We start from the raw sequence: 20399 nt of genomic DNA on the forward strand, positions 1-20399 counted from the left end.
GTCAATTAAATTAATCATTAGAGGGGCAGCCTAGGCATCAGTATTTTTCAAAAGCCCTTCAGATGATTCTAACATGTAGCCTGAGTTGAGAACTACAGGTACATCCTTTCCACTCAAGGCACAATCCACAGGCAGCAACAACATCACCTGGGTCCACTCAGGCCTGTTGACTCACAAGATCCCCCAGATGAGTCATACTGCTTTAAAGTTTAAGGAACACTGATAAACACTCTACTGCCTCCCAGTTCCTCTCCAGCCACTCAGCCCATTACCAGGGATCCTGGAAATCACTGTATCGGTTTCAACCAGAGAAACAAAACTGGTAAAAAGATATTATAAGAGATTTATTGTAAGGAACTGGCTTCCAAGATTGTGGGGCTGCTTAGGCAAGTCCTAAATCCATAGGACAGGCCATCAGGAAGAGAAGGCTACATAGCTAAAGACACTATCCTAGAAAAAATTTCCTCTCTCAGGGAAACTTTGGCCTTGCCTTTTTAAGACATTTCAGTGGATTAAATCAGGCCCACTCAGATTTTCTGGGATAATCTCCCTTAAAGTCAACTGACATGGGCCTTAATCACATCCACAAAACACCTCCATAGCAACACCAAGGTACAAGATTGACACATAAAACACATAAAACCAACCACTGCAACCACGGAGAATGTTTGACTTAGTAATAGAGCCCACAGCTAGCACCTTCCCTTTTATGCTCAACTGGAGCAGACAGCAGATCAATACATCTTTACCTGAGCACTGATGAAAATAGGAGTTGTGTGACAAGTGATTAGCTCTGCCTCCTTCAACTTTCATCATTGACTTCCCTTTCCCTAGGTGCTCAGAAATCCCAATAAGAAGGCAACACAAATCTTCACTTTCTCTAAAAGGGGCTATCAACTTATAAAAAACTTAAAGGGTCCTTACCATGTGTGGTTCAGAAGACTTTTCACATGTCTTCTAGCCTCCGTAAACTATAAATAATTATTACCTCTATGAGCTGGACTCTGGACTTCAAATAATACACCCTAAGATTGTGCAACATTTTTTAGCAGCCATGTCACATTATTTTGTTATTTTGAGCTTGAAGTCTACTGAATAATTCTCCATGTAAATTCCTAAAAAGCTGGATTTCCCCATAGCCCATACCTCTATGGTTCATTATTTGAACCCAATTTGAGACTTCACATTTCTTCCTTTATTAATTTTTTTAACAGATACGCTAGGCATGAGACACACCATCAAGTAACTTCCAGTCAGATGGGTGAGCAGAACCACATAAGAATATAATAGAGATAAGTACAAAGTAAAAGTCCGTTTTGTTAATTTTAATTCATTCTTATAACCTATAAAAATCTCTTCCTTCTGTTTCCAAGTGTATAACTACCCAACCCAGCTTTATCTTAACCACAAATTTAACAAGCATGTTTTATATTTTTGTCCAAATTGCTACTAATATTTTAATTGCATTGGTTGATACCTCAGAATCAATGTTCTTTGAGTTTATTTATTACAGCCAGTTGAATAGCAATGCCAAAAAAGAGATATCCCCATCCTAGTCCCTAAAACATGTGCATGTGAACTTATGTGAAAAAAAGGCTCTTTGCAGATATATTTAATTTATAAAGATCTTGAGATCATCATGGATTACTTGGGTGGGCTCTAAATTTAATAACAAATGTCCTTATCAGAGACACTCAGGGGAGACAGAGAAAAGAGAAGGCCATGGAGCAAAATAGTCACAAGTCAAGGAACACATGCAGCCATCAGAAACTGAAAGAGGGAAGGAAGGAATCTCCCCTAGAGCCTTCAGAGGGAACACAGCCCTTCAGATACCTTGATTTTTGACCTGTGGGCTCCAAAACTGTGAAAAGAATAAATATGTATTGTTTGAAGCCACCAAGTTTGGGTAATTTGTTATAGCAGTCCTAGGAAATTAATACTATAAATTTACTACCTATTGTGCATCACTTTGGTGTGTATATTAACAGGAGTGAGATGCTGTGTGAAGAGGACCATCAAAGGAGCATACAGACTTCAGGGACATAGGGTAGGGGGTCAGGTTAAAGAGGAGAGCTGTGAATGACAGGAATTTTGACTTGACTTGGTCCAATGGGAAGTCCAATCGTCCAAGGCTCTTGATTAAAGCTGGGTTTTTTAAAGGTTAAGCTGGAAATAATGGGCAGTACCTATGGGTATGAAAGCAGGGAGGGGTGGTTTCTGAAGTCAGGATACCATTTAGACACACAGTTTCAAGAGTCTGGACATTAGGTGAAGGCAGTGTCAGAGGAAGAACCAATGGGAACTAATATACTAAGCATAGAGAATTTCAATCAGATATCAAAATCAGAGCAGGAAAAAAAGCCTCTGTCCAAACTGAGAATACTGGAAAGAAAAGCTAGCTTAAATGGCAGGTTTAACCAATGTATATTTGAATACCTGAGGCCTGCACTTTGTTGAACCATGAACAAATTGTCTGTATTTTCAGTATCAGTGAGAGAAGTCAGGTATATATCTCCATGGTTAAAGAGTATCTTTGCCCTTCTATTAGTGATTTTCCATTCTGGCCTTCCACCTCTCCTCATTCCACCTACAGGTTTCCCTTCGCAACCAGCAGTCACTCAGCCTGGGACATTCAATAACTATAAAATAACTCTAGTCCAGTCATGAAAACAAGTTCTGATCCATTTGTCCAGTGACTGGATGTGCATCACCTTAGCAAGAGCAGGTATCGTGAAACTCAAACCATTGGAACTTAAAAAAAAAAAATGTAATTTGCTCCACCCTCTCTGCTAATGAGATTTTTCATTAGAACTTATATTGGGGGAGAGGGGAGCATGGATATCATTGAATTGGTAGATGTTTTAGCTCAATGAAATCAAGAGCTATAGGGGCGCCTGGGTGGCTCAGTCCGTTAAGCGGCTGACTTTGGCTCAGGTCATGATCTCGTGGCCCGTGAGTTCGAGCCCCACGTCGGGCTCTGTGCTGACAGCTCAGAGCCTGAAGCCTGTTTCAGATTCTGTGTCTCCCTCACTCTGACCCTCCCCCGTTCATGCTCTGTCTCTCTCTGTCTCAAAAATAAATAAGCGTTAAAAAAATTTTAAAAAATAAAAAAATAAAGAGCTGTAAGAAGAAACAGGCTAGCGGGCAGATGAGAAGGGAGATGGACAGGCATACAAGCAGTGCCCATTTATATTTGTCAAACAAATTTACTCTCAGCTTAACAATTTTTAACAGCAATTTTGTTTAAAATTTCTTTAATTTTGGGGGCGCCTGGGTGGCTCAGTCGGTTAAACATCTGACTTCGGCTCAGTCATGATCTCGTGTTCTATGAGTTTGAGCCCCATGTCGAGCTCTGTCCTGACAGCTCAGAGCCTGGATGGAGCCTGCTTCAAATTCTGTGTCTCCCTCTCTCTCTACTCCTCACCAACTTACACTCTGTCTCTCTCTCTCTCTCTCTCAAAAATATATATATTTTTTAAAATTTTTTAAATAAAAATCCTTTAATTTTATAAAAAATTTATTAAAATGTTGTTAAAAGTGCATAGTAGTCCATTAGAGACAAGAATCCATTACAATAGCATGTAGTAAAAGTTGTAGGATGGAATCAGACCCAAAATCAAGGTCAACCAAGGTTCTGGGACAGAACTATACGGGTTTGAGGGAGGTCCCCTCACTAAGAGCATTAGTTAGTAAGAATCAAGACAGAATGAGTTAATTCATCTCAGAAATGTTTATTGGGTGCCTCCTGTGTGTTCTGCCCTGTCCTAAGTGCTTCTGGAAAGAGTGGTAAAGACAGACCAAATGCCTGCCTCCTTAGGTGGCTTGCCTAAGGTTATGATGATAATGGGACTCAATTTCCCAATCCAGTCAAAAAGATCCAAGGGTTTTTAGGTCCTTAGAGGTGAACAGGATATATCTACACAAAAACATTAATGAAATGTAAAGGATATAAAGGAAACTCCAACCTTTCAATTGTATTACAGCCACATGAGCTACTGATTTCAGGAGTGGATTCTTCCTCTTTAAAGGGAATCTGGGGGTCTTTGCAGTAATGAAAGAGTTCTGTATCTTGATTATGGTGTTTACATAAAGCTACAAATGTGGTAAAACTGAAAAGAGCAATTCACACACACAAATAAGTGCATGTAAAACAGGTAAAGTCTGAAAAAGTTCTGTGGATTGTACCAGTGTCAACTCCCTGGTTGATACTGTACTCTAATTAGGTAAGATGTTACCATTGGGAAAATGGAGTGAAGGACCTCACTGTACTATTTTTACAACTTCCTATGAATCTATAATTATTTCAAAATAAAAAGATTTTTGGAAAGGGATTTGAGAATAAGAGTGTTTTTGTGAGTTTGATCTACCCAAGATAGAAGATGGTCTGATTCTGGGACCATCATCAGAGTTCTAAGCACATCCCTAGAAGGAAGAAGGTTGATCCATGCAGTTTCCTCAGAGTCCTAGAAGTCAAGCCTCCTCCTTGGCAGCTCCTTTAGCTCTTCCCAGGATACCCACACCAGAGGCACACATAAAAAGCCATGGCAAACACTGGACTCGGCCTCAGGAAATTCTTCCAGAATGCCTCCACATAGCCTGCCTGGAGCCTTCTCACACATCACACATGGTTCTCAGTTCTCTTGGTTTCTCACCTTGGCTCCCCCTCTGCTTATTTCTCAGGGTGGAGCTGGTAACAGTGCCCCAAACTCTTGGCACTGACCTAAGACTTTGTGAAGTAAGACCCAGATATCACCTCTCAGCTCCAAACACTGATGTCTCTAAGAAAGAAGGCTGAGGCCCTGTGACCTGGAGTCCAGAGGGACCAACGAAGGTCCCTGGTTCCATATCCATCCAATCCAATTCATTTTTTTAATGTCTTTGTTCTGATTTTATGCTCATCTTGCAACAGTTGATCATGACTTGGACTTTCAAGTGGATTTTCTCAATGGAAGGAAGTGACCAGAGAAAATAACCACTTATTACATCTTCTGTTGCAAATAAATCAACTTCCATTCTGGTTTCAGCAGGAGTTAAATCAGCCCCTCAGTATAGTATATATGACTCAGACCCAGACTGCTTGAGTTTAAATCCTAGCACTACCCTCACTAGCTCTGAAACCTTGGATTTTACCATTCACTTGCTATAGGACCTCAGGCAGAATCTCATCTCTCTGAGGCACTTTCTGTTTCCTCATCTGTGAAGTGGGTATAATAATAGAACTTACCTCATAGGGCTGTTGAAAACATAGGGCTGTTGAAAAAGGAGAAACACATCTAAAGTACTTAGAGCTGTGCCTACATAGTAAGGGTTATGTTGTAGTTATTATCACTGCCTGGAAATTAACAAATATTGAGGTCCATAAAGCTAGAAGGCAGACCCTATAACCATAAGAACTGAGTTACCCACAAACACTGACACAATAGCATACCCAAGCTAAGAAATAAGCCATCTTCAGAGACTTCTCTTGCCCCCAAGTGCCTATAGAATTGGTCTGCTTGGTGATAAAGAAAGGACACATGCCAATGCTAAGTTTTGCCCTTCAAGGTCAAAATGACTTGACAAATGATTCAAGTCAGAGAAACTGCCTGGTGGTTCAGACAAATCTGTTATTCTGATGAACTGATTCACACATGGAGTAAGAAGAGTTCCAAAGACAATCCATGTAATGGTATCTGAAAATATCCCCTGAAGCAGGGTTTTGAGAAGTGCTGCTTGAGAAACTACAGCGAATCAATACTTGTGTTTACAAGAAGCTAGGGGAAGTAAAACTAGTGCAGGTTCTATGTATATGATAACAAACCAACTACTCAAGAAAGTTGACCGCAGAAACTAATAAATCAATTAACTCATTCAATTAACTTGCCAATTTAGTAAAAGATTCAGTTAACTTTGTGTTCAATTCAGTCAAAGGTATTCGACACGCTTTGTGATAACCACAGATTTTACCTATGGCTCACTTGCCAATTAAAATGGCAGTTCACCCAGGGAAATACACAAGGGTTAGAAAGTGATTACATTATTTCATAAATTACCAACATAAACTAAAAGTTAGGTATGGAAAGAGCTTAGAGAGTCAAGCTATAGCAGCTGTTTATCATTACCACCCCAAAACATGATCCTGGCTAAGTTGCATAAACAAAAGACATACTGGTCACAGCATAATTAATAAATACCAAAGTTACAGCTGAATCAGAGCAGGTAATAAGGGTAATTAGGCAGAGACACCTGGATGGAACTGATTCCCTTGAGTCAATTGGGGAAATGATATAACTGCCTCCCTGGAGAGACAGAGACTGGCTGAACACTTCTTTTGTTTTCCCTACAGGGAGTCACAAATGCAAAAATCCTGTGTCCAAACTATGCATAAGTCTAGAACCTCAGAAGTTAGCAAAATAAAACCAGAGATAGGAAAAAATAATACATTTCCAGGGACCACTGTGACCTAACAGAGCTCTCCTAACTGTCCATTCATGAATATGCCGGGGGGTTGGAGGGATGGGCTGGAGAATGGAGCTAGAACTCAGAAATGCCAAATAACAATAGCCAAGATGTGCTGGATGCCTACTGTGTGCCAGGCCCTCTTCTAAGCACTCTCATACATTAACCCCTTTACTTCTCAGGAGAGTAGTGTAATCAGCCTCATCTTACAGGTGAGGAAACTGAGATCCAGAAAAATTAAGTAACTTCCCCAAGATCCACAGTAAGTAGCAGAGCTGGGATATTTTATCTAGGCAGTATGGTGTCAGAGTTTATTTATTTAAATACTATATTAGGGGGCTAAACAAAAGAATCCACTTAAATAAATGCACTATGGGGTCAAACGAGAAAGCAATCTATCAAATCCCCTTTGCCTTTAAAGTGCCTCCAACAATGAGCATCAGCACATATAAGCGCAGTGTTTGTAAAGAGGTTAGTCATTTGGACCTGTGGAACAAACCAAAACTGAAAAGGGGCAGGGCACATGGGTGGCTAGTGGGTTGAGCATTCAACTCTTGATTTCAGCTCAGGCTCAGGTCATGATCTCTCAGTTCATGGGATCGAGACCTGTGTCAGGCTCTGTGCTAAAAGTGTAGATCCTGCTTCAGATACTCTCTCTCCTCTCTCTGCCCCTCCCCTGCTCACGAGTTCTCTCTCCCAAAATAAATAAACATTTAAAAATTAAAAAATAGAAGACTGAGGGGAAAAGGAAGGAAGAATTTGGTACTGTGAAAAAATACCACTCATCACTCTCCCTTTCATAAACCTTGGTACAGCCTCTATAGGCTGACCACATCCACAGGGTGCCATGCCTCTGAGGCATGGCAAATACTCTAAAGTAGCTTCCTGGCAGTATAGAAGAAAGGTCAGACTTACAAATCAACAATAATGAAGTGCAACTCTCTGCCTGCAGCCCTGCCAGGCCCTGTGAACTGTTGGCAGCTCCTGGCACCTGTGGGGCCCTGGCCTCAGGGCAGGGTGGGCAAAGCCCTGTTTCAGAGAGATTTGGAAGGAGATAAAGGGTGATAAAGCCTGCTGTGCACAGAAAAGATCTCATCACAAGCAGAAACTATATCTACCTGAAAGGGAAAAGTAATTATTACTAGAAGAAAATGGAATACTCTGGGAGCAGAGAGACAACAGAGCATGTCTCTCCTGGAACAGTTAAATCTGGGCACAGATCAGAAAAAGAACCAAAAGGAAAGAAGTGTAGCTATTTAGAAAAAGAAAAAAAATCTGTTTTAAAAAATCATCAGTCCCATACCCAGTTGCTCTGAAAAACAGCTAAAATCTGGAAGTATGTTTACAAAAGGAATTGACTGGAATACCAGAGAGGTGTCCTGTGTCTGCTCAGAGTTCTTATTGGACCCCTGTAAGGAAGAGGGAGGCCTATTCTGTCCTTTATCCTAGGAAGCACAGTGTCCTGAGCAGGGAGCAGCACCACCCAAGCCACATGTGGCTTTTAAGGGAAGAAGGAGGACAGTGAAGACACCTGGGTGGCTCAGTCGGTTAAGCTTCTGACTCTTGATATCACTACTCAGGTAGTGATTTCCTGGTCATGAGATCAAGCCCTGCATAGAGCCCTACATACAGCTCCTCACTGAGGGTGGAGCCTCTCTCTGCCCCTCCCCCGTGTGCACTCCCACTCTCCCTCACACTGTCTCTATCTCAAAATAAATAATAAACATTTAAATAAAAAAAGAAAAATTTCCACAAAGCCTTTTAAATGACTGAACACACCAAAGAGAAAGGTCCCATTGCTGTGGGATTGGAGAGTATTTTCTACCCTTACTTGTAATGATTCAAACACTGAGGGATGCCATACCAAAATAGGGAAGCAGAGCGGGGGAGGGAGGATCCTGATGGAGCTCGCGGATGCAACATATGGAATAAGTTACTGAAGAAAGTGGCTCTAACAGAGTTTGTAAAAGTTGAGGAGGGGCAGTTATGCTTCTTTTGGAGACAGAGAAGATTGAGGGCGTGGTGAAAAAATAGCGAAACGGGATTAAGATAAACCAAAAACAGAGGAGAAATATTGGGCCAGATGAACTTTCACCTTCCCTAAAATGATTTATGTACTTACGAATAGCTAGACTGGACTTGATTTCTGGGGGTGAAAGTTGCTGGTGAACCTGCACGAATCCAGCATTTCTGCAGGAATTCTAGGCAGAGCTACAGTTCTACAGGCAAACCAAACATCAAAGTTTCATGGCGATGACGTTCAATATTTAGGTGGGATAAACCATTACTAAGTCTTAGACTTGACCACCTCACTCTGAGGAGAAGAAAAGATGAAGGGCATGGAGTGAAGTAGAAAAAGAAGAAAGAGAGGAGCTGATTTTACAGAATTCTGAGGAAAGAAGTGGTTCACTTTTCTTAATGCTTTAGTCTTTTATCTCTTCTAAAAAAGAAGTTTCTTTCTGTCTCATTTATGACTTATAGTTATCAGAAGTCAAGAGAGACCCAACTGTAACTAAATGCCCTGTGAGAACTCAACCAGATCTAACCAGTGGCTTCCATAATACTTTGGGCCAGAGAGGGTTGGGCAGAATAAAGATTGTTAGAGCACAATGGTGAGCCAGTGTATCTAACAAATTGTCACAGGGCAAAGCAGGAGCCATAATGGCAAGGAAATAAAATGCAAGATTGAGAAATTTGGTGTCAAGTGTCAGGTACTGGATAGGGAGACTGAGAGAGTAGACTTGCCAAGTCTAAGGCCCAAAGAGTCAAAGGTTGACCCTGAAAGATTTACTACAGCTTGAGATCCATGGAAGGGTCATGAAATCAATGTAGTCCATTTTTCTCCAGAATTAAAAAAAAAAAAAAACAGTAATAAGATAAGATGGAATAGAATAGGTTAAGACAGGGTAAGATATAAAGTAAACTAAAATAGACTATACTAGAAGAGTGAATTACATTCTATACTAAGAATAAATATTGTTCAATGAAGTTTTTAATTCAGGGGCGTTTGTGTATATGTGTGTGTCCACACATGCACTAAGTCTTCCTATAAAATACACACCTGACCATGTGTATTTACCAAGAAAGTCTGAAACCACTCATAAATAGAGGCTTCAGGGGAAATGGGGGATGAGGGAGGAAAGAATTATAAAATGCATGAAAACTGGAATTCTCAGCAAATGCTACAATAGTTCTAATGCTCTCCTTGAAGAATGGAAACCCAAAGAATCAAAATAATGTGCCCAAAGGTCTAGGGTTCATGACAGTGCAGATACTGGTATCTTCATGCCTATACTGTGAGTGCCTAACATTAAGTTTTTGATTGCCAAGGCATCCATTTTAAAAGACATCCATCTTAAATAAATATATTATCAGCTGTGTGAAACAGGTACCAGCAAAACAACCAGATAAGGAATTAGGCTGCCCCCACCATGAAGTTTGATCTTTCAGAAAGCCCTGTGTAACCCAAATAACTGACCACCCGAGTAACCTTGCTTCATCCTTCCCACACCCTAATTCCTGCTCTTGTGCTCTAAATTAGCCAATAAAAAGTGAACTTGCAAACCTTGGACATCCTACCCTCAGACCCTAACCAAAACAAAATCCCAGGTTCATTTCCTCTCCCCTCCCTGCACCCCTGCCACCCTCTTTCTCTCTCTCTCCACCTCACCCTCTTGCTTTTCATTTCACTGTGGCCTTTGGGTGTGCCGTGTACCCTTCAGGACTCATGAGTAATAAACCCTGATCCTCAAAATTCCCTGATGGTTTTCTGAGTGCATGCCATAATCATAATAAAAACCACAAGGGCCAGTACAGCCACAACATTGGCCCAGGCTAGGGAAATGTCTGCAGGGGCTTCCTACAAATAATACCAGCTGGGCTTGGCAAATGCCTCAGGCATTTTTAGCTGAGAGCATCACTGTATAGGCTGGGAGGACACAACAATGCCAGTAAATGCTTTTTCCCCCTAAACTGTAAGGGAAACAGGTTGAGAGAGTAGGAGGAAAAGAGGCACTTCAGACAAACCTCCGCTTTGAGGAGCACCTTGTGTTGGTTCTACCATTAAGGTGGACAACAGTTTGTAATAAGTCTCTGTTCTGCCACCCACCTAACTTGGGCAGTCACTCAACTTCCATAACCCCAGGTGTTTTTCCTCTATAAAGTGACACCAAATACTTGGACTACACCCCATTGAGAGTTACCAGCAACCATTCCCCCCTGCTTATTTCCTATCAGTACCCTGACTTTATTCATTCATCTCCCCTGCTCCATGTGACCCAAGGGTAATGAACTCCATGCTCAGCTCCAAGAGTGGATCCTGAATAGTCTATGCCAATCATAATAATCCCATCCTTCCTTGCCAGTAATTGGTTCAGGCACCCAAGCCTGTCACTGTAGGTCACCCCTCCACCCTCCCACTCCCCTATGAAATAGACATTACCTAAAATTAGATAATCTATGTAAAAACATTTTATAAACTGCAGAAAATTTATACAAATGGCAGCCTTTTCCAAAATTATAAAGTTTCAACTAACCTAGATAGAGGGGTTTTTAGGAAAAGTCCTTAACTATTATGAGCCTCACCTCCTTTCTTATGGGACATATTTGCCCTCTGTCTTGACCTCTGAACAGGGATTGTATTCTGTAACAACACCTAGGGCATTATCAACACTTAATAAATGCAAAATAATGTTGTGTTAACTACAAATTGCCACCAGATGTTCTTAAGGCTTTAGAACCTTCAGGTGAAACTGATTGCACAAAATAGTAGTTTAATTATTACATCATCCATCTCCGTAATGGAGAGTGTCTGTCTCAGCACTGAGATCCCAGGTTAGACTGTTGCTGCAGGGTTTAAGACTCAGTGCTCAATATGTGGTCCCTAAAGGCAGGTTTTGGGAACAGCCAACAATCAGCTTCTCTGTACATCACCATCTTGAATTATTTTGTTCAAAGACAAGGCTGAGCATCCAAAACAAGATGTCAAACAAGAAGATGTCAAAAAAAAAGAAGTTTCTGGCTGAAATGAAGTTTAGGAAGACAAGTACTCCCAACAGTGCAGACAAGTAACCAGAAGCATTACCCATAAGTGGTTAATAAAAAGATAGGATGACAAGGTTGCTTACAAGAGCTATAAGGAATAATCTCCTCCTCTGAAGGGCACCAGGAACGGAAAAGGATTCCTGAACCCTCAGAAAATATTCCTCCCATCCAGTGGGTTTTAATCCTGTCCGTAAATTAGAATCACCTGGGGAAGGGTGGGGGTGGAAGGCAATTAGTACCATATGTCCCTGAACCCCACCCCAGCGAATTAAATCCGAATTCCCAGGGGAAGGATTTAAAGTACACATGGACTACCAACATCATTAATATCACTAATATCACTTAGGAACTCATTAGAAATGCAGACTCTCAAACCCCCAGTCAAGACCTACTGAATCAGGATTTGCACTTTAACAAGATCCCCAAGTAATTTTTGTGCCCCTTAAAGCTGGGAAATGCAAGCTCAGAAATCAAAGAAATTTACTTTTCCTCTCATAACAGTTCCTGTGCAGAGTAGCAGGGAAGCCTAACTCCACACAGTCATTCAGGGACCCAGCTTCTTTCCTTTATGTTGTCATCCCTAGGACATTGCTAACTACTGCCTGGATAACTATGGAGTCCAAACAGCAGCAGGAGAAGAGAGCACCAGAGAAGAACCTTCAATTGCCCTGAGGTCTAACACCAGAAGTACTATACAATGTTGCTCCTCTGAAATTAGTCACAGAATGACAGGTAACTCAAAGGATGTTGAGAAAGTTAGTCTAGTCACATGTCTAGGAAGGAGGAGAGGACAAATTGTGGTGAACAAAAATCAGTCTCCATGCTGGACACACAGTAAGTGTTCAATAAATGATAGCTTTTAGTAGAGCTATAATTATTTTTTTTAATGTTCACTTATTTTTGAGACAGACAGAGAGCGAGCAGGGAAGGGCAGAGATGGGGAGACACAGAACTCAAAACAGGTTCCAGGCTCTGAGGTGTCAGCACAGAACCCAATACAGGGCTTGAACTCATGGACCACAAGATCATGACCTGAGCCAAAGTCAGATGCTTAACCCACTGAGCCATCCAGGTGCCCCAGAGCTATTATTCTTAACCAGTATGTATGCTTTACTAGCTCAGAATACATTTTACCCTTCTAGTGAACTGCTGTAGACCCAAAGAACTGCTTGAGATCAGCAGGAAGTCTGGAACTCCTTCCTTAGGGCCTTCCCCATTCCTCCATCCTTACATGGCTCAACATCCTAGGGCCTTTTTCAGTTCTAAAAGGTCAATCAGCGGCATCTGGTTGGTTCAGTTGGTTGAGTGTCTGACTTCAGCTCAGGTCATGATCTCACCATTCATGAATTCAAGCCCTGCTTCGGGCTCTGTGCTGACAGCCTGGAGGCTGCTTGGGATTCTGTGTCTCCCTCTCTCTCTGCCCCTCCCCCTCCTCCTGCCCCTCCCCCACTCTGTCTCTGTCTCTCTCAAAAATAAACATTTAGGGGCGCCTGGGTGGCTCAGTTGGTTAAGCGTCCGACTTCAGCTCAGGTCACGATCTCGCGGTCGGTGAGTTCGAGCCCCGTGTCGGGCTCTGTGCTGACCGCTCAGAGCCTGGAGCCTGTTTAGGATTCTGTGTCTCCCTCTTTCTCTGACCCTCCCCCATTCACGCTCTGTCTCTCTCTGTCTCAAAAATAAAAATAAACGTTAAATAAATAAATAAATAAATAATAAACACTTAAAATAAATAAAATAAGTAAAATAAAAGGTCAATCATACTTCCAAATGCCAGATGAGAGAAATAACTAGAATGTTCTACTAGCTCACCAGGTACCATTGCTTTCGTGGCTATATCATGGGCATACTAAACATTGGCAAAATCACCAACTTCTACTCAAGATCAGTTCTGTTTACCAAGTTCTGTGGTGAGGGGGCTACCTTTGTCAAACCATAAACAAAAATCCCTTAATAGTATTACCTCACGGTTAAGAGGTTACTGGCCTTACTTTTTCACAACTAAGGGAGGCACTCACATGACTTTTCCTATTATAATAAAAATTGGCTCTACGGCTGCTGGTGGACGTTAGAGGCTGGTTCCATTTTAAAAATTTCATCTCACCAGGGCACCTTGGTGGTTCAGTCAATTACGGGTCTGACTCTTGATTTCAGCTCATGATCTCTCGGTTCATGAGCTTGAGCCCCACCTGTTGGATTCTGCACTGATAGTGCAGAGCCTGTTTGGGATTCTCTCTCTCCCTCTCTCTCTCTCTCTACCCCTCCCCTGCTTGCATGTGTGCTTACTATCTCTCTCTTTCCCTCTCTCTCTCGCTCTCTCTCTCAAAATAAATAAAACTTTTTTTAAAAGTGTGTAAAAATCTCATCTCACTAGTTCTCAATAGCACCTAAATCTCCTCAAGACAGGCATCATGATTTCTGTTTATTGTTTTAGAAGGGAAGAATTTAAAAGAATTTTAAAGGAGGAGTTTTAAAAAGGAAGAATTAAAAAATGGGGCTGTCTCCAAATGTCCATCAACTGATGAATAGATAAAGATGTGGTTTATAGATACAATGAAATACTACTTGGCAATGAGAAAGAATGAAATCTTGCCATTTGCAGCAATGTGGATGGAACTGGAGGGTATTATGCTAGGTGAAATAAGTCAGTCAGAGAAAGACAGATATCAAATGTTTTCATTCATATGTGGAAGTTGAGAAACTTAACAGAAGACCATGGGGGAAGGGAAGGGGAGAAAATAGTTTCAAACAGAGAGGGAATCAAACCATAAAAGATTCGTATAACAAGGCGGGGGTGGGGGGGTTGGGGAGAGAAAATGGATGATGGGCATTGAGGAGGGCACTTGTTGGGATGAGCTCTGGGTATTATATGTAAGCGATGAATCATGGAAATCTACTCCCGAAACCAAGAACACACTGTACACACTGTATGTTAGCTAACTTGACAATAAATTATATTTAAAAATTTAAATTTAATTTAAATTTAAATAAAAAATTGGGCCATCTCAATAACCACAAAGTCAGCACTCGAAACTTGGGCTTTTTGGCTGATAATAATAATATCTAATGAGCATTAAGCACTTTATATCACCATGTACTTTAAAAACATTTTTTTAATTAATGTACATACAGAAAAGTACACAAATCACAAATATGCGGCTTGGTGAATTTTCAAAAACTGAGCACACCCACATAGTCAGTACCACAACAGGGAACACAACATTTCTAGCACCCCCAGAAACCCTCCTCATGCCACTAGCTAGTCATTCTCCCCAACTAGGGTAGTCACTATCCTATTTTCTAGTTTTGCCTGTTTCTGATCTTCATATAAATAAAATCACACTGCATTTACCTTTTGTATCTGGTTCTTTTATTCTACAATACATTGTGAGATTCATCCATGTTTTTTAATTTTTTTTTAAGTTTATTTATTTATTTTGAGAGAGAAAGCACAAGCTAGGGAGGGGCAGAGAAAGAGGGAGAGAGAGAGAAAATCCCAAGCAGGATCTGCACTGTCAGCACAGAGCCTGACTCAGGCCTCAAACTCATTAAACATGAGATCATGACCTGAGCCGAAATCCAGAGTCAGATGCTTAAGCGACTGAGCCACCCAGGTACCCCAAGATTCATTTATCTTTTTGCAAGTACATACAGTTTATTCATTATTGTTGCCATATAATATTCTATTACATAAATACACTGCCGTTTATTTATCCATTCCACTGTTGATGGGCATTTGGTAGCTTCCAGTTTGAGGCTATTATAAATCCTGCAACTGTGAACATTCTAGAACATGTCTTTTGGTAAATACATGTATTCATATTATTATATATACACCTAGAAGTGGAATTGCCAGGACATACGATATGCATTGTTCCACTAGCAGACACTAACCAAATACGGTTTAAGTGCTTCACATGTATTAATTCACTGAATCCTCGTAACAGTCCTAACAGTGAGAGTGATATCATTGGTCCCCATTTTTACAGAAGCGGAAATAGAAGCACTGAAAATTAAATACGTTAAATAACACAGCCAGTAAATAGATGAATTCTATTTAAATATGGTTTATTTTTTAAATGTTTACCTATTTGAGAGAGAGGGGGAGCGCACACACACAAGTGGGGGAAGGGCAGAGAGAGAAGGAGACAGAGAATCCGAAGCAGGCTCCAGGCTCCAGGCAGAGCCCAACACAGGCTCAAACCCACAAACCAAGAGATCAGGACCTGAGCCAAAGTCAGATGCTGAAGGGACTGAGCCACCCAGATGTCCCTTAAAATAGGGTTTAAATTCAGGAGGTTTAGGCCCAGAGCCTAACCCATAACCACCACCCTGTGTTCTTAAGCCAGGATTCATTCCAGAACTGTGCCATTCTGTTGTTTTGCTAACTCATTTCCCCCACCATGCATTGTTACAAGAGTTAGAGCACATATATACACATGCACACAAGACAGTTCTAGGAATGACAATCAGTATTGACAGTATTGATATCATTGATATAAAACCAGCCACAAGCTGGTCATTTACCTGGGTAGTTTGTGTCTATATGAAAAGTTCAGACAACCAAAGATTATTTTTACTTTATTTCTAGTGGAATTAAAAATACAGGGTAAGCAAGACATCCTCAGATACACAGTATCAGACATTCTATTTTAACTGGAAAACTTGGAGCCATGCTCACCTCAGCCTCCTATAGCAAGTGGCAATTCTATATGATCGTTCACCATATTATCTGTGCTAGCTGTTTTGAGGGGGTGTACACTAGGGAAGCACACATGGGATGAAAACATTCCCCATCCTCATGGATCTCACATCCCTGTGATATCAGAAGTAACAATGACAGGGGTGCGTGGATGGCTCAGTTGGTTAAGCGTCTGACTTTGACTCAGGTCATGATTTCACGGTTCAAGGGTTGGAGCCCTGTATCAGGCTGGAGCCTGCTTCAGAGTCTATCTCCCTCTCTCTCTGCCCCTCCCCCACTCACATTCTGTCTCTCTCAAAAATAAACATTAAAAAAAAAAGAAATAACGATGACAGACAACAATAATAAGTGCCACAATGTAGTTATAGGGGTACAGATACTCAAGAGAGGAGTGAAATACTTCTCATCGACTGGTCAGGGAAGACTAAAGTAGTGGTCTCTTTTAGCTGAATAATAAAAGATTGATAAGATTTCCCAAAAAAGACAGTATGGTCAGGGAAGGAGTCATGGAAAACACCAAATGCTTCTGGAAAATAGCCAATAATGGAGTATGTTAGAAACTGGAGCATATACTGAGCAGAATAACGACACCATTAACATTTACTCAGTATTTAGTGTGTACATTCTCATCTGATCCTCACAACAGCCTGACGAGGTACACACCATTATTCCCTTACAGGTAAGGGTACAGGGATATAAAAAATTAAGTTAACTTGTTCAAGGCCACAGCACTGGTAAGTGTCACTGACCAGCCTTCAGTTGCAGCCCATCTGACTCTAAAGGCCCCACTACACTCTAATGTCACCTGCCAGGAGTAATGGGAAATGGATCTGAGGGGGTACTAGATGCCTGGACTTCATATGGCAGGCAAAGTAAGGACATCAAAGATTCAGTAAGAAACTAAGGACATAATCAGAGCAATGCTCTAAGAACAGAATACTTCAAACTGTGGGTTACTATTTATTAGTACATCATGGGATCTATTTAAGTGGGTTTTAACTAGCACCTTTTTTTAATAAAAAGAACAGATTGAAATAGAAAATATTAGAATGCATCTCTTGTTGACTAAAATACAATTTTATAAAACTTCTGTCTCACTTTAGATAGGTAACATACAGGTAAGTAAGTGATTGGATGGATGGATGGATGGATGGATGGATGGATGGATGGATAGACAGATCCATCCTTCTTACTGTAGGTCAGGGTCCAAAAGTGGGAAGCCATCAGCTCTAAGAAGATTGCCAGGAGTGCGAGCAAACTGATCTGATTAGAGGAAGAGTGTCTGAGGGCAGGGAAACCAGTGAGAGGATATTTGTAGATATTTTAGTCATGGAGAAGACTGAATTGGGTGATAGCAGCTGAATTCAACAGAAAGGGTTTTGTGTAATACATGCATGTTTTCTCTGACTTCATCTACACTCGACCTCATTCTCCTGTTCTCTGTGCCCTCTACAGGGGTCCTTTGAAGGCCCCTTCTGACTTGCCTGCCTATTTCCTAGCAGAAGACTTAACTTCCACGTTGCACCCCTCCCCAGAGCTCAAGCAAAGCAGTCACTGATGTGTAGGGTTGTTTTAAAATAATGAAAGTAACTTCTCTCTCGTTGGTCCAGTAACCTGTCTGTTACAAAATGTATCCTGGCTTTGGGGACAAAACATTAGACAAGCCCAGAGAGGTGGATGGCCCTGAAGATGGTCTTTTCCTCCTGGGCTCATCATTAGAGGCCTTCCTGACTCTCTCAGTAGCTCTGCACTTCTGTTGCCTCCACCCTGGGCTCCCATTCGGCCCTCACAGCATCCTTGCCACATAAGTACTATATTAGTAACTCCATTTTTTAACAGATGAAGAAACTGACAGAGAAGATAAGCAATGTCTTCAAGTACCCACCACCCTCAGCTAGTAAAGAGGAGAAATGAGATTGCAACCCAGGTCCATGTGACTTCTAAGGTCACGTGTTTACTACCATTGACACACTGCCTTTCATTAGATTATGTTTCCTTTATATTAGGAAAGCTTAAATTTTTTAAGATTGATTTTACTGTACTGTACCACAGAAAGCTAAGGTATGGAAGCATATTGGGTATTCAATCGGAAGACTAAAAAACAAGAAGTTTCAATGTCTCGTCTAAGACATAAGCCAGTGACAGAGCTAGATCCAAGACCAAGGCTAGCAGGGCTAAGTGACAAACAGCTGTTGGTTCAAAGAATTTTAATCTAACTGTACTCAGAGCATAGACATTGGTCTGAATTTGTCAGAAGCCAGTGTATAAATTCATTGCACAACTTCTTCCCTGAAATACACTTTTAAACTCTTTCTGGCTGATTGAACTTGTTAGCATTTTCCTTTACACTACATCTCATCCTCTCCGTGTACACAGGATGGTTGCTGGAGAATGTTAAGAGGGTACAGACAGATTCTACACACAGTGGGGAATCGCAATAACTGTGGAATAATGTCAACTAGGAAGAAACGTATGAACTTATATACTCTCAAAGACCCTGAACTAAAAAGATCTCCCACAGACAAAATTTAAGAATTAAGTTGTCTGGGGCGCCTGGGTGGCTCAGTCAGGTAAGCGTCTGACTTCAGCTCAGGTCATGATTTCTCAGTTCATGAGTTTGAGCTCCACGTCAGGCTCTGTGCTGACAGTTGGGAGCATGGAGCCTGCTTTGGATTCTCTGTCTCCCTCTCTGTCTGCCTCTTCCCTGTTTGCGCTCTGTCTCTCTCTCTCAAAAATAAATAAATGTTAAAAAAAAAATTTTTAAGAATTAAGTTATCTGGAGCACCTGGGTGGCTTTGTCGGTTACACATCTGATTCTTGATTTTGGCTCAGGTCATGATCTCATGGTTTGTGAGTTCAAGCCCCACTGACAGTTCAGAGCCTGCTTGGGATTTTCTCTCTTTGCCCTTTCCCTCACTGGCCCGTGCATGGTCTCTCTCTCTCCCTCTCAAAATAAATAAATAAACTTTGAAAACAAAAAAAGAAAGCAAATTCCTACCCTTGCCTCAGTTTCTTTTTTTAATGGGGAGGAGAAAAAATAACCTTAAAATAAATAATGAAAACATGTAAACTATAGTATGACATGGTAAAATGAATATGACTTAGACCTAATTTCAAAACCCAAGCTATATGACTTTGGGCAAGTAACTCTACCTCTCTGTCCCTAGTTCTTCAGCTGTGACAATTAAATAAAATAAGTTATAGAAAGATATCAGAAAATGGTAAGTGTACGTACAATAAATTATATTATAGACATGAGACTACTACACCCAAATGATCACTGCCCTGAGGCATGTGGACACCTCACTGCCAGGCTGACAAGAGGATAAAAACCATTGCAGTTTGGCTGAGGCTAAAAGAACTGACCTGACTCTGGACTTATTTGTAGAAAAGGAGTCCACCAGGAAAAAATCATAGTATTCAAAGGCAAGCTTGGATCTGATCCAGCCTGACACTGATACCCAAGAGGATGGAAGTGGAGGCCTGGAAAGGCAGTAAGAATGTGTGAGCTGTGGAGATATTCATAGTTAAGTGGATGACAGAATTTGATTCCAGACAGACTCATTCATGTTGAATGTCATAACCACAAGAGACAAGAGGTCAGCATGGGCCAGGAGTTTGTCAGGGTCCTTGTGGTAAGCTAAGAAATGGCCCCCAAAGGGGTGCCTGGGTGGCTCAGTCGGTTGAGCGTCCAACTTCAGCTCAGGTCATTATCTCACAGTCTGTGAGTTTGAGCCCCAAGTCAGGCTCTGTGCTGACAGCTCAGAGCCTGGAGCCTGCTTCAGATTCTGTGTCTCCCTCTCTCTCTGCCCCTCCCCTGCTCATGCTCTGTCTCTCTCTGTCTCAAAAATAAATAAAAACATTTTTAAAAATTAAAAAAAAAAAAGAAATGGCCCCCAAAAACCTATCCATGTTAAACCCCTGGACTCTATAAATGTTACCTTATTTAGAAAAGGGGGGCGGGGGGATCTCTGCAGATGTAATTAAGTTAAGGATCCTGAAAGAAGGAGCTCATCCTGGATTATCTGGGAGTGCCTAAAGGCAATCACATGTCTCCTTTAAAACTGACACACAGGAGAAGACACACAGAGGAGAAGGCAGTGTGAAGACAGAGGCAGAGATTGGAGTGATGAGCCTATAAGCCAAGGAATGCTAATAGCCATGGGAAGCTGGAAGAGGCAAGGAATAGATTGTTCCTTGAACCTTCAGACAGAGTGTGGTC

At 41.3% G+C, this 20399-nt stretch overlaps 1 long non-coding RNA gene across 2 annotated transcripts in view; it reads right to left on the reverse strand.

Moving 5' to 3' along the window:
• The window catches only part of LOC128312785 (uncharacterized), a 37854-nt gene that overhangs the window by 10870 nt on the left and 6585 nt on the right, over positions 1-20399 (reverse strand). The window lies entirely within an intron of this gene.

The sequence above is a fragment of the Acinonyx jubatus genome, chromosome F2 (genome assembly GCF_027475565.1).
Source record: "Acinonyx jubatus isolate Ajub_Pintada_27869175 chromosome F2, VMU_Ajub_asm_v1.0, whole genome shotgun sequence".
In the NCBI taxonomy this organism is placed as follows: Eukaryota; Metazoa; Chordata; class Mammalia; order Carnivora; family Felidae; genus Acinonyx; species Acinonyx jubatus.